This window comes from Ochlerotatus camptorhynchus, unplaced genomic scaffold (assembly GCF_037179485.1).
Source record: "Ochlerotatus camptorhynchus isolate MF236.1 unplaced genomic scaffold, CSIRO-AGI_Acam_v1.1 ptg000370l, whole genome shotgun sequence".
NCBI classification, from domain to species: Eukaryota; Metazoa; Arthropoda; class Insecta; order Diptera; family Culicidae; genus Ochlerotatus; species Ochlerotatus camptorhynchus.
This window is the reverse complement of record NW_027040858.1, coordinates 6939101-6953805: the sequence shown is the minus strand read 5'-3', so window position 1 is coordinate 6953805 and position 14705 is coordinate 6939101. Positions and strand designations below refer to the sequence as shown.

At 41.9% G+C, this 14705-nt stretch overlaps 2 protein-coding genes across 9 annotated transcripts in view; one reads left to right on the top strand and one right to left on the bottom strand.

Moving 5' to 3' along the window:
• Irk1 (Inwardly rectifying potassium channel 1) overlaps positions 1 to 14705 on the bottom strand; it is a 308434-nt gene that overhangs the window by 131006 nt on the left and 162723 nt on the right. The window lies entirely within an intron of this gene.
• LOC135710138 (serine/threonine-protein phosphatase 2B catalytic subunit 3-like) overlaps positions 1 to 14705 on the top strand; it is a 166925-nt gene that overhangs the window by 51605 nt on the left and 100615 nt on the right. For all 5 annotated transcript variants that reach the window (XM_065232639.1, XM_065232643.1, XM_065232642.1 and 2 more), the window contains exon 3: positions 4125 to 4242. The gene's annotated coding sequence lies outside the window, so the exon portion shown is untranslated. The remainder of the gene's footprint in view (positions 1 to 4124; positions 4243 to 14705) is intronic.

Here is a 14705-nt window from a genome sequence, read left to right as displayed (position 1 = left end):
CTAGTCGCTTACATTTTGTGCAGTTTATTACCTTTGGTACAAACAAGCGCACAGGTAATCGGATCATCCCAATCCCTGTTGGATTTTCCTTCTTCTGAGGCGATGAATAAATCCCGCTCTAAAGCTGGGTTTAGACAGGGCAAGTCAATTGATCAAGTCAGTTGAATTCAACTTTGACCTTCATTTTAGTGGAGATTTAGCTTCAAAGTAGCTGAAAAGCAATTGAATTGAAATGCATAAATTTTACCGAAAAGTTCAGCTGTTCAGATTTCGGTAAAAATTACCGACGTCGGCGATAATTTCTAAAGGGCCACCCACATTAGATCCGTTTGCGTTGCGTTGACGTAAATTTGACAGTTAGACAATAGATTTAGCTGTCACTTTGCCGCAACGCGTCCGATCCGGATCTAATGTGCGTGGGCCTTAAGTGTGTAATCCCAGCTTAAGGGGACGAAAAAACGAAACTGCTATCTTCAACTTATCTCGACACGCTAGCACACACACAGTGACACAAATGGTGACGATGATCTTGATGTAAGGATGACGGTGACGGTGTAGGTAGTGGTGAAAACACAACGATGCTATGCGGCTGTGAACGGCTGCTTCACTTGAAGAGCGTCGCTGGCTGCATCAAGCACTGAAACTTGATCACTTTGGAATTGAACACTCTTTAAACGGATTACTGTGAACGGAGCGAAAACAAACTGAACCGCCTTGGCCGAACACTCGACTGAGAGTCAATGTCATAACATCTAACATGTGTAAAAAGTAATTATAAGGACTTTTTTGAGTGCCTTAAAATTGAAAAAAAAAAACTTAAAAAGAAGGGGCCACCAGGCTTGTGTAAACTCCTCGAACTCAGATTATGCCGTATAGATCTCATTTATCGTGAACTAGTTCATCCCTCACATATAAAGAGCAATGATGTCAAATCCAAAGAGCGCAATAGAGCTCGAGCTCAGATTGATGCTCAAGCTGGACTTCCACAAACACGCATCAGGATTTACATCGGCTCTGCTCAACAAACAACATTTTGAACTTCGGGATGGACTCGGTGAAGCCGTAAATATAGAGCTTCGTTATGCATTCGGAGAGAGCACGCACGGCTCTTCCATGATTGATGCACGGTTCTTCCATTCAATATTATGATACACAACAATACATTCAATGGACTATAGGACCATTCCCAGAGAACGTAACATTTTGAAAAATCGATGCTAAGTGCTTTATAAGTACATGAACGAAAGTGAGGGTCACATAACAAACCATTTTTTTTTTTTGGCTGAAGCGAAAGTGAAGATTCTAGATAGTGCTGGAATTAGGGCGTAATAGCCTTTGTGAACAATGACTTCTCTCGATGAATTCTAGGAACTCAAGGCACACCCAGGCAAACCAACATAACCATCGGGTAGGGTAAGTATTGCCCTACCCGATGGTGATGTTGATTTGCGTTGGAGAGCCTTAACTTTCTAGAAATCATCGAAAGAAGTCATTGTTTACAAAAGCTGTTACGGCCTAATTCCAGCTCTATCTGGAGATAACAAACATTGCCCTTGGAAATTGGATTACGCAAGTGTGACGTTTATCAGAAAGGTCAATATGGAAGAGCGCTACTTCGTCGTAATCGCCCATTTCCGTTCTATCGAGTAGAAATCATCGATAATATCAATGATTTCACCATGCACAAAACAATAATACGTTTGTTCCGATCCGTTAGTTCATAAGCCACAACATGAAGCCTATTACAGCGCCTAGGAGCTGAATGAAAGTTGACACACAAGGAAGAAGGATTAGTTTGTTTACTAAAATGAACCATGCGCATTTTGTTATGGCAAGTTTTGCTATAAGAAATGCTCCTCGTGTTTATATTAGCGAAATTCACATCAAAGATTGATTAATTGCGTAGGAAATCAGTTTGGCACGACATTTGTGACCAGCGTACACCTTCCGGTCATATGAAACAAGTCAAAAACCGTCCAAATTCGCCAAAAAAAAATTTGTTTTCAATTTCTGTATGGCAAAAGAGTGAAATTTTCGTGAACATTAACGGCAAAGAACTCACCAACACTGGGAGACCGTGAGTTCCTGCTCACCTGTCATAAAAACATCTCGGCCCAGCTTGAGCATCAAGTATAGCTCCGTGAGAACAAAGTATATCATCATCAAAATATGATGAAGCTCAGCTCATTGATGACTCTTGATAGAACTTTTGGCGCATCTCGAAACGAAAAACTTTTTCGTACAAGCATTCGTACAAAGAAAATTCGTTTCGAGAAGCGCAATGTGGCCCAAGTAGGGGAAATGACGGCTTCGGCATGACAGACTATTTTCGGCAACCCAAATTGAAACACTATTTTCACTGGATTTTCTTACGAAAACACTTCGCTGAATGCATGCAAACGACTCTTTACGCTTTCAGCTTCAATTTGACTATATTTTTACCACTGAGAAAAAGCAATCTAGCAGGGTTTTCTTGAAATGAAACACACGCACTACAAATTGTAGCTGATTTCGAGTTGCCGATAATAGAACAGCAGATTTACATGCAGTTCAAATGGAACGGTTGCCGAAGAAAAACTGGTTGCCGACAATACTCGCTCTCACTAGAGAATATTGGAGCTTTGTAAAAGCGTTTCAAAACAGTTTTTGACAATTCTTTCGACTGAAATTGTTAGAGCAGCTGGCAGCAAAAGAATGTAAACAAACCAATACTGCATATGTGTGCGTTCCTTAGAGAAAAAGGCTATAGAAAGAAGGCCGCTGCTTAGGTTGCCGAGAATACGTAAATTCCCCTATATAAGTGGCCGAAAACAGAGAAAATCGAAGGACGTATTTTTATATTTTTTCAGTCAAAACGATCGATTAAAAACGATTCCATTGGATGAAAAACCAAGGTGATTGCCGGAATCGTATGCACGGGAAGCTTCCAACCAGTAGGATCCCTTTTTTTCTTGTGCAAGAAAACAAATTCGTTCCAGAAGACACCTTCAACTAATTTCACACTTTTACGAAGCAGTAGTTGAAGCGCAAAGTTAAGCTTGCCATTTAGAAAACTTGGTTAAAACTTAATCCAATTTTTTCCGCCAAAAGAAGCACTACATCCCATCGTCACCGTCGTCGTAGTCGTCACTGTCTTCGGGAAGCACTTTAAAAGTGTCGAAGCATTACGGCGAAGTGAGGAGTTTTTTTTCCTTTCCGCTTGCTTCCAACCCAATGTGTAAGTACAAACAAACAAACAACCAACAAACTCTTTTATGCAGAACTAGCAGCAGTCCTGAAAAAGTTTGTAGGGTTGGATTGTTTTCCGCTGGAAAAAAAAATAACGAAGCAATCAGTGGATGAATGCACTACGTAGTGCTGTACAGGTGGTTCAGAAGTTAACGAATGTCAACATTTGAAAGGATACCATTTTACAACATAGCTTTGACGACCCGAAAAGATAAACTCATTTCATGAAATTGCCCCTGTCGTTACTATAAGATCACGTGGCCTACTAACAGTACATTAAAAGTATGATACACTGTAAGAACCCATTCGAATGCTACTTACTTCAAACGACAGTAAATCCAACAACGAATCAATCGGAACCGATTCTCATGACCCCCAAAGTGCCAAACCACAACATCCGTATAAAAGAAAGTCATTACATCCCATTACACCCCCCCCCCCCTCGTCTCACCTGGTCGACCGAAAAGTGCGTACACATTCAGACGTTTATACCACAGTTCAATCGCAGTACGTATGTCGTGAGTTATGACCTGACGATTAGACCCCCCGCCCCGCCCCGCTTTCCAACGCCTACCGAACAGAAAGTGGTCACCACGTGAAAAACGCGCCTCCTTCGATTTGATCGATTGCGTGCATCCGAACGGAAGGTGAATTCTTGAAAGGAACCGGTTACCATCCCCCCCACACATTTTCCACCCATTTCCAACTGGTGGAATTCCCACCGAGCGGAGGTGGGATTTATACCGACATAAATAACGCCCCGTCCAGAGGAAGATTTATCGTTTCTTTACATTGGATCCGTCGTCCGTCCGTCCATCCATCCATCCAACTCGAGCGAGAGTCACACGCAGCTTTTGCTAATTTCCGAATTTCGTTTTCTCTTCGCCCGTTTTCAGGACCACCACAAGGATCCAGGATCCGAGCGAACGGTGACACAGGAGCGAGCGGTTCGTGCAGCGGGTCAAGTCCAGTTCCGTAGACTAAAATGTCCCGGTGCTAGAGTGTGATGTGCAGGTAGGTAACCCACCTTGACAGGTTGCGCCCCGGATGAGAGCAAAAGGGCACCGCGCGATGTGTGCCATAATGGTGCGGTTTATTTCGATACATGTGTTTGTGAGTGTCATTTGTCACAAGCAACCCGCTAGTAGGTTGGAAAGGTCCCCCGGGGAGTTTAAGGCGACCCCCGGTACGTGTTTCTCTTCCACGGTAGCTCAAGACATACGACGGCAAGGTGGGAATGGGAAGCGACAGTTCCGCACTTAGGAGCACCTGCTGGAACAGGAATGTCATGTTTTCCCTCAAGCTAGACGAGGAAGCTTGCTGCTCCGTCTAGTTGGAAGGGGTTTTCCTAGGAATCCATTAAAATACACTGTTCCAGGGGAAGGAAAGTGAGAAAGTGGTTTGACTGAGCCGGAACGGCAGTTTTCCCGAAGTGCCAGCTATCGATAATAATCGTACAAGCAAGAAGTTTTGTGCATTACTGGCACGGTGCTTCAGAATGCAGATTTAGGTGGAATGATATGTTTTGAGCCTGAAATTGAAACTTTAGATTAAAAGTCTCTTCTACAAAGTTGTTCCTTATAGTTAAACCCTCATTTTTATGACAATGAATTCTAGGAGGGCCGTTGCTGGTCACCTTAAGTCTTCTATTAACTACAATGGAAATAGGCTGGAAATGCTCTATAGCAAGCCACATTCCGATGGGCCAATCTAATCTTATTGGTGAAAACCTAAACTAGCACCTCTGATGGCAAAGGAAAAAGTAAATTCCCATCAAAATAATCTAAAATATATAATAATATCTCATAATTAAAAAATAATAATGAAAAGATGATCCCCCTCCTAGGGCGCTCCTACAGAATGACCTTTCCAGGTTCCAGTTTGCACATTCTGCATAAATCAAATTTGCTTACCGAACGAAAACCAAGCCTCGGGAAAGCTGTGGAATCCCCCTCGACGACGATATCGCGTCAGATGGAAATGATTGGAATTTACTTCATCTTGAAAAGTGTGTTTGAAAGGATTCCGATCAACCTAAAAATCAAAATGGAGGGGAGGGGGGCAGGCTGCGGTGCCAAAGCGGAAAGTTCAATCCAATATGCAGATAACCGCGCGCTCGTACTTGTGCGGTCCTTCTCGCATCTTCCCCGCCTAGATTCCGTTGTTATTACGACAGCCATAAAACTGTATTGATATGCCCGCCCTCAGCTCAGATGGGGTCCATATTTTCTCTCGCTTTCCCGCGTGCTCCCACCTCCGTCCGGATTCCGGCTCCCACGGTGCTTTTTGTATGATAATGAAGTGGATCCTCGTCGACGATGGTACCGTGTTATTGGCGCACGCTTTTAGCAGCTTTTCTTCCCGGAGCGAGATCTGAGCGAGCTCACCCCAGCCTTGCGATGGGAAATCGTCGAATTGTGTTCATTGATTTCTGTGCTTTCGCTTTTCCGACTTTTTTTTTTTTTTTGCTCAGCGTTTTCTTTCTCTCTTTCTTTTGGTAAAGCGCCGGCGGAAAATTGGAAAACTCAGCTTCGGTTATTCTTCCGCCCGAAGGAAGTCGCTATCTTCCTTTAGCCGCCTTTGAATGGAACTGTGCCGGATTGAAAGGTTTGCCTCATTAGATTCAAAATGGCAGCTCCAATTCAATCAGACACGGGGGGCATCCTCGAGAGGTTAACCGGTCAATAAGTAGGCCTTTATAAACCCGATTGACGCCTGCTTTGATCCCATTCCGGGTCGGAAGGGAATTACTGCGAGAAAGCCCGTTTACAATTAAGCCCATCAGGATTGCGTGGTTGGCAATTAGCATTTGAGGGTTCTTTTTTTATTTAAATAAATAAAAAAAAAATATGGGATTTATTTGTACAAGATGCTATATTGCTATAAATAACAATTTGCTACCCTCGATCTACCTTCAGGTAAAAAATGAAAACCATTCGCAAAGAACTAGCAATTGATTCACTGACCTTCCGGCCCGGGGAACTGAAAAATGGAGTCCAATTTCCGTAGTTCACCTCCCCTTGCACATTTCCGTGTATTTTTTTTTTCAACGCATCCTCATAACAAAATATACGAACCGAACCGTGCCTGTTGATTTATTAATAGAGGTGACAACAAACACAACGCATGTCATATGCAGCATCAGATTCCACATGTGACCAGCACCGATATTTGACCACCATCGGTCGTTCGTCATCATCATCATCATCATCATCGGCGGCGGCGGGCCGCAATGAGCATGTCAAGGAAATGACATGGCAAAAAAAAGTTAAATGGAAAATCAAGACTGCTTTGTGTCCCTCACGGAGATGAAAAACTACCCAAAATTAAGTACTTTTCCCTCAATTCCCGGGTACAGCCCAACAACCCAAATTTGAGAAAATCGCATAAAGCATTAACAACATAAAAAAAAATACTTACTCTTAAGTATATTCTACCCAAAATTAAGTTTAATTCACGAAAATTTGATAATAAGTAATTTACTCAAAAGTAACTTATCGGGCTGAACTATACCTCTCGTTCCTTTTCTGACATCAATAACGAGTCCAAGTGAGAGACTCAACTCAAAATTAAGTTAAAAGAACTCAAATTTTGGGTAGTATTTTTTCTCCATGTACACTACATTTTGGATACGACACTTTGGTCAAAGCAAATCAAGTGTCAAATATGCAACCTTTCCTTTGGAAGATTTCATGGGATGACGTTTGGAAATATTTCATTGCTTGCAGTGTTGGGATTTGTCATTATCATCGACAGACTTCTGCGCGATATTGACAAAATTGTTTTACACATAGTCTTGATCCTCAAAAAAACCAAAATCTCATTATTTTTGTTTGTCAAGAATGAAGGTTCACCTTACAACAAAAGGTGTAATTTCGTGCATTCTGAGTCACATTATTGTTATCCAAGTAGTTCACAGCGTAAATGCTTGTTCCTAGGGGCAAGACAGCTGTACATTTACTCAAAAATGATCAAAGTAGTCTCAATTTTCTGGTCAAAGAAAATATCGTCTGACAGCATATTTGGTTTTCAATATAAACACAGTTTTCAAACATTAAAAGATTCAAGGCAGACCAGGGATCGATTGGTTAAAGTGTTGTTGTTGAAGATTTTTGATGTGGTGGTGTTATTTCAGGACTATACATGTTAGTACTCGACCAGAGATCTGTGAACATAAATAGTTTATCTTGCACAGTCTGTAAAAGATCCCTCTCATCTTTTTGAACTTAGCGGCGTCGGTGGTGTAGTGGTGAGCGTGATTACCTCTCACCCCAGCAGGCCTGGGTTCAATCCCAGTCGGCGCCGCCGGGATGTTCTGAGGCATAACATCTCTGATCACGCCTTCCTTCGGAAATGAAGTAAAGCCGTTGGTCCCCGGTTCATGAGATGATGGGTCGATAGGTAGGGTCCAGGTGTGGGAGCTGCCTTCCTGGCGTCGGTAGCATTGGTGCCCAGCACGGAAAACAAGATCGACGGAAAACAAATCAAAGAAAAAAAAAAAAATCTTTTTGAACTTATTTCAGACATGAAGAAATCCAACATAAATATTGAGGTATATCGTGAAAAGGACAACTAGGTTCTAAAGTTATAATGTTTAACTATTCGTTAGTACTGGCAAAGGGCAGTAGAAAGGAGAAATGAATGAATGCAACATCAAAAAGAAGAAAGCCAAACACATTTAGAGCGACGCATTTTGGGCGTCGCGATCATACAGTCCACAAGCTTTGTAAAGCAAATACCGAAATATAGCGCCGTTGAAAGTTTTTAATTCTCGTTTTTCCTCCTTGGACAAGCCGAAGCCAAAACAGTCCTTTTCAGGGCTATGAGTTGAGTTGGATTTCAGTCGAGCTTTTCGTTGTGTTCCTGTTGGCATTCCCACAGGGGGAATTGGCCAAATCAGCTGGAATCCTCCGAGCCGAGGATTGCCACACCATCTCCAGTGTCCGTGATCGGACAACTACAAAGCAACTATAAAACAGCATTCATAAAACTCTGGTCAAGGCTATTTTGTCATTAATGCATCCACTAAAACCTGATTACGACTAATATATGTCTAGTTGGCCCACCCTGGAGAAGTTTCTGAAGGGTGTATTCTCGAAACTGAGAACCATTTGAAAGCTACAACAAAAGCTATTTAGCAACAATAAAACCCCTTTCCGAGCCATTTCCCCTAGCTACTTGCTAAATTCGCTTGGAAAGCATCAATCAAGATAGAAAAGCCCATGCAAAACCTAATTGTTTTATGGTTGCTTTTATAATGATAGAATACGTTTATAAAGAATTTTATCAAGACATTCATAAACAATTTTTAATGACGTTTATGCTTGAATTACAGAGCAGTTTTAAGGAGGGATTGAGAACTGTTTTAAATTTATGTTTAAAACAAGGCAGTTTTTGACTTTCTTGCCAGACTATTAAAGGTTTTTAAAACAGCAAAAAGCTGAATTACTACGCAGGAATGTTTTACTTTTTGAAATGCTGTATTTATAATAAATGGATTGTTCATTGCCGTTATAAAACCATCATAAATCAGAGTGGATGCCAAATGGTTACTGAATTGTTACTTGGGAGTGTACGGTCACCTGACTAGAGATCATTGGGACGTACTCGAAATTACTCGTTGCTACTGCTGTCGACGAACGGTGACTGGTGTTTTCCGAACCGATGGGGAATGGTGGTTTGACTGCACGCCGGTTTGACGGGGCTTGTCATTCGTGTGTGGCTTGGAAACCTTCCAGGCATCTTCCCTCGTAGGCAAGGATTGACACGGCCTATGACGATATCGGAGTGACCGTGCCAATAGGGGCTCCCTTTTCTTTCCGGTTAGGGGTAACCTCCCCGAGTTTCAAACCTCCTTCGTGGTCAGTCGGACCAGAGGTTGGGATTGGTCCTTGACTGTTAGGCGAAGTGAAGCTTGATCTGAGGTCCTGACCAGTCCAAAATGGAGGTATCTGGTTTATAACACACGAACGCCTGATACATGTAACCGTTCTGTTACAAACCTTCAATTCGATGTTTTCTTAATTGTACCATGTGATCGATCCTTCAGGTAAACTTAAACTACAGCGATAAAACACACTGGGAAGACGACACGGCCATGCTTAACGGCCGATTGTTGAATAAGGCGTGCATAACCACAACAAAATGGTGACACGGAGTTGCGGGGTGATGGGGTGATGGGGTGAAGAGTCCTGCGATACTCAGCGCACGGTCATCGTTCACTTTTAAACAGGTGAGCGTGTAACACAGAAGTGATTAGCTGGTGGAGTAAAATTAATACCTAGGGAATCTAGTGCAAGTAGTGAATCTTAGTGACCTGAATCCTGATGAATGTGGGCGTCTTAGTTGAATACCTGTAAAATAAAGAGAGAGAAGGATAAGTAATTTTCGTTTAATTCCACCACCTTATTTGCTTATCCTTGACAGATACGCGTATTTCGTCTACAATGTGCAGACTTCTTCAGTCGAAGACACTGCCCATTGTAGACGAAATACGCGTATCTGTCAAGGATAAGCAAATAAGGTAGTGGAATTAAATGGAAATTACTAATCCTTCTCTCTCTTTATACGTAGTGACCTGTTGAACACCGATTTCATCGATTCAGGACGTTTTCCGTACGTTTTTCAAACCACTTACTGGTTGGCGAGTCTGAAATGAGCCGAGCGTAGCATTTGTCTGAGGAGTAGAATTCCTGCTCTAAAATCATAGCATCGGGATAAAACGGGAGTGAGGTTTTCTGCCACTCATTTTCATATTTTCTATCACACGCTCTTGCGTCATTATCCGGAGCCTTGAAAAGCGCATCTCACGTCAAATTATCCTCCCGCTTGAGTTCTCTTACCCTCTCTCTCGAGGAGTTATAGTATACTTCTTCCATATTCCTGGTGCCACTCACTCGAGGTGAGGGCTGCCTAAACTTGCAGGACAAGAGTATTTTAAACCCTCCAGTGAGTTTGAGAAATTTCATCAAGCCTGGACACCGCTCTCGAGCAGGCGGCCCTAATCGCTAAGGAGAGATTCCCTTCTCTTTTTGACAGAGTGCGGCCTTGCCGTCGTCAACCGGCTTCGTCTGAAGAAAGTGCCTGTGCATCGGGACCAGCTCCACAATCCGTTATACCAGCGCATTACCAAAACACCACACCGCTAAACCAAACCGCCATCGCACGACAGCCAACGAACGGTAGACACGCTAGTCAGACCGCCATTCGCTTGTAGACCAGTCAGCCTTTCATCGTCCACTATCGCCAGAATTGTTCTGAAATTTCAGTGAGCTCTCGTTGGACTGCATTTGTTGTAGTAGTTGTAGTAAAAGTAAGGGCTAGAGTATCCAATACACCATACTACTCACTCCTTAGTGTAATGAGGAATGTTTCTAAATTATAGTGGTTAAGTTGATCCGCTCCGGGTTTTAATTAATTTGAAAGCTTGAGTACGCGAAGCACCTCCAATTTTCCCGGTAGTGCGCCGACTCTGAGACACAGTTCGCAGAGTTTCATGCTGCTGAGTCGTTCTCGGGCAGAACATTAGTTTCATACAGTATGAGGCAATGGTGGCTTATATAAGGTTTTCAAGCCATCTACGCCGTTCCTCTTCTCCTCATCCCACTTCATGAATTAGGAGTTTGTTGCCACTTGTTTAGATTCTACCACCCAAGATAATATCTTGGGTGGTAGAATCTGTATTATAGCCGTTTTCCAATATCAACTGTTACACGCATTCAACTGGCTTGCATACAACACCCATACAGTCGAAAGTTATATCTCTGAAAGATTATAGATCATAGATTATAAGTTTCCTTTTTTAATTAATACTTTCATCGAGGTTCATCTTTGATAACTGGAAAGCACGTCAACTTACTTTGCTTGACAGCATCGGTATCAACATTGTTTTCAATATAACAATCAGGTTGCTATGGGAATAAGATATTGAGCAACGCGAGTTACTCAGAGTTACTCAAAATTAACTCCGATTTTACTCATGATCGAAAGCTGTCTTACCTCCAGGTTTGTTCACTTTAACGGCTCCATGTAATTGTTTTGCTCAAGTCATTTAATTTCGTTTCAAATAAACAAACAAACCTGCACATGTTCGTCACTGACATAATTGCCACTGACAATTATCATGGCTTGCTTTGACGATGACTGTTAGCTCAAATGAGTGACCAAAGCAGAATTTTGAATATCGTCGTGTATTGTCGAGATTTTTCAGCACTGATTGCTTGTATTTCTTTTTCGTTGAAATCCAATTGGGCTCTTTAGGGGTATATTCGTAATCGGCACTAAAATTGGAACCGAAATCAAAAATTTCACCAACGGCGCCGGTGGTGTAGTGGTAAGCGTGATTACCTCTCACCCCAGCAGGCCTGGGTTCAATCCCAGTCGGCGCCGTCGGGATGTTCTACTCTCTGAGCGCCTCTCCGTCCGTGTTTGTATGGGAGCGAGCTGTCGATTTGTTAGTTAAGTGTCAAACAGTGAAGCAATTATTTTACTTTAAATCTTGATTTAAAAATCGAGATGGAAGTCTGTGGGATCGAAAAAAAATATCGTTGTGCTCAGAAAATGAAGACCTATCAGATGATATATAGTAACCTCAAATTATTATTACTAATTGTTAACATCAACAGGCTCAATGAGGCCCCAATGATGGTTTAAAAGAGTAAGGTCAACCTAATAAAATACATAGTAAATCACGGTTTGGAGTCCCACCGAAAAACGAAGCAGAACGCCGACGTAGCATCTGTCGTGGCAGGTGGAAGTCAAATATCGCTGAAACTCGGTTGAACACTTGCTCTAAGCCACCGACCGGCACCGTTCATGCTGTAGTTAGCGCGACGAAGTGGTAGTCTCAGCATAACGTTGTTCCGTAGCGCTCGTGGTTGAACGTTTACATTAATCTGCTCCAAAAGTTTGAGGCAGTCTATTCTGCCCTGTAAGCTGTCCGCGATGAGCAGAACCCTCAACTGGCATCGATTTTCATAGCTGGGCAGATGAAACGGGTCTCTCCAAGGCAGCTTCCGCAGAGGAAATCGATGGAAACGACGTTGTACGGACTCAACTCTCTTAACACCATTGTTGTAGTTTGGGTTCCAAATCGCAGAGCAGTATTCAGGGAACAGTACAGTGATATGAGACAGTAGATGTTGGAGAAGTTCTTAGCTACCCTGAAGATACAGCCCAATGTTCTTGACGCCTTGTCGACAACATATGCGATATGCTGCTTGTACGTTAGATGAGAATTACTCCCAGATCTTTTACATGCATCACACGTTCGATTATTGTACCTTGAAGTTCGTAATTTCGCCGGGTTATTTGGATCAAATTGCACCAGTTGGCGAAGGCTTCAAACTGACTTTGAAGAAAGTGACAGTCAGTTACGGATCCGGAAGTAAATTTTAAGATCATCTACATAAGAAAGTCGTGGCCCTTCGATGACCAGATTCACGTCATTGAAGTAAAGTAAAAAGTTCAACAATCCTAGGTGACTTCCTTGAGATATTCCTGAGTTGGCTTGGTAAATATCGGACCAACAGCTGACCATCACAGGAAGTTTCCACTAACCCCAAGTATTTGTAGTTTGGCAATCTCAATGGCGTGGTTTAGCTTATCGAAGGCTGCTGACAAATCGGAATATATGACGTCTGTTTGTGCCCGTTCAGCCATACTTTCCGTGATATACGATGTAAGACACAGCAGAATAGTGGTGGTGGAACGACCGGAAGTTATTTTGTGTTGATCAGCACTTAGAAACTACTCACAAAGCGAAAGCAGAAGCTCCATAATGACTAACTCAAATAGCTTCGAGGTAGCGCACTACGATGTGATTCCTCGATGATTATTCTCTCGTTTCCTTCCCTTTTTGTGGACAGGAAACATTTCCAACATGATTGGAATATGCCACTTGAGATGGACATTTGGAATAGATGATGTAATGGTGGAAACAAGCTGGTGATATGCTTCTTCAGAAATACAGATGGGACACCAAGAATTTTACACAGAGCTACTTAAAAATGCTACTCTGAATTTGAACCAACACAAGTGACTTGGGTTAAAGCCTAAAATCTCAATGAGTTCTATCTAAAACTCACTTTAATTTTCTCTGAAATACATGCATTCTTAAACGTAAAATCTTCTCAAAATTCCTTCGAAACAAAAAATCTAGTCTGAACCAATAAGTAAATTTGTTTGAGTTTTTCCCATTGACTTCGAATTCTCAAATTTTTCCCGATTTTCCGGTTCACTGGTCACTCTGCTCATCCCAAACCTGCCCTATATCATCCGATCGACTCTGCACAAATTAGAGAGCGAGATACATCGTCGGATTCGTGCAATACTGACACAACTCAAAGTCTGTGATTTTTAACAATCAACGATGGAAAATTTCGGTTCAAAAAAGTAAGAAGTTGTATCGAAGACACGACCGTATATTTGACGTAGGATTACGTGCTCGGTATCAATCTTCGGCGACTGTGTTAGGGAAACCACTTTTTCCCATCACGGAAAAGCCGCGTTTTCTGATGACAAAATTACGCATTTTCCAACCGACCGGACAGCACCACACACGGTGATTGAATAAGCATCGTTCGGCGAGACCGGATGGAATTCGGTTTTGAAATCTGTGTTAGGGAAAGCGCTTTTTGCAGGCAATCGGTGATAATTTTGATCACCATTGTACGACATTTGTGTAATTTTCAATAGTGACCTATTGAAGGTTGATAAAGTGTTCGTTTTAGTAGATTTGTAGACAAATTTTCAATCGATTGGCTTGTTTAGAATTAAAATCCTTCCGCTATTGACAGAAGTATAAGACCACTTTTCGTAACGCGGTCGATTTTGGTTTTTTTTTTAATTGCACCCCCAACATGTTGCCGAAATATGTAATCCAACGTTAACACCTTTTGCCTTCCTGTATTATGTTTCAATTTTAAAAACCTTGTAATTTCCATTGGACTAAATCAAGTGTGTTTAATTAATTCTATCAACTATCAGATCAAAAAATAAATAGTCTAACGATGTGTACAGCTTTTTATTTAAGGTGTGCTCATTTGCCATGCAAAACTGGGTAGACTTTTTTGAGTTGTGACCATATTACATGTAAAAACAACATGCTAAAGGACAACAAAATTGCATTTTTATAGGAGCAACATAGACTGAACTAAAAATGTAATGCTACTTTATTTTGACTTTTGTTTTTTAAGTAGCAAAGGCAGAACTTTCTATTTTTCACAAATTTCAAAATGGGTTTTTGTGGGATTAAACATCACACTATTTGCCGTCATTTGCCACCTTTTGGTCACCTTTGGTCTCAAAACTGAAAAACTTGTGACAGTGTTGCATGAAACCGATGATATATTAAAAACCGCCAGGCGACTCGGATGATATCGGGTTGAAGAGGTGAGCTGCGTGGAAGTTTTCCTGCACAACGAGAAAAATCCCACCTGGTAACGTTGACTATGTTGTTGCTACTGCTTGCAGCTGGA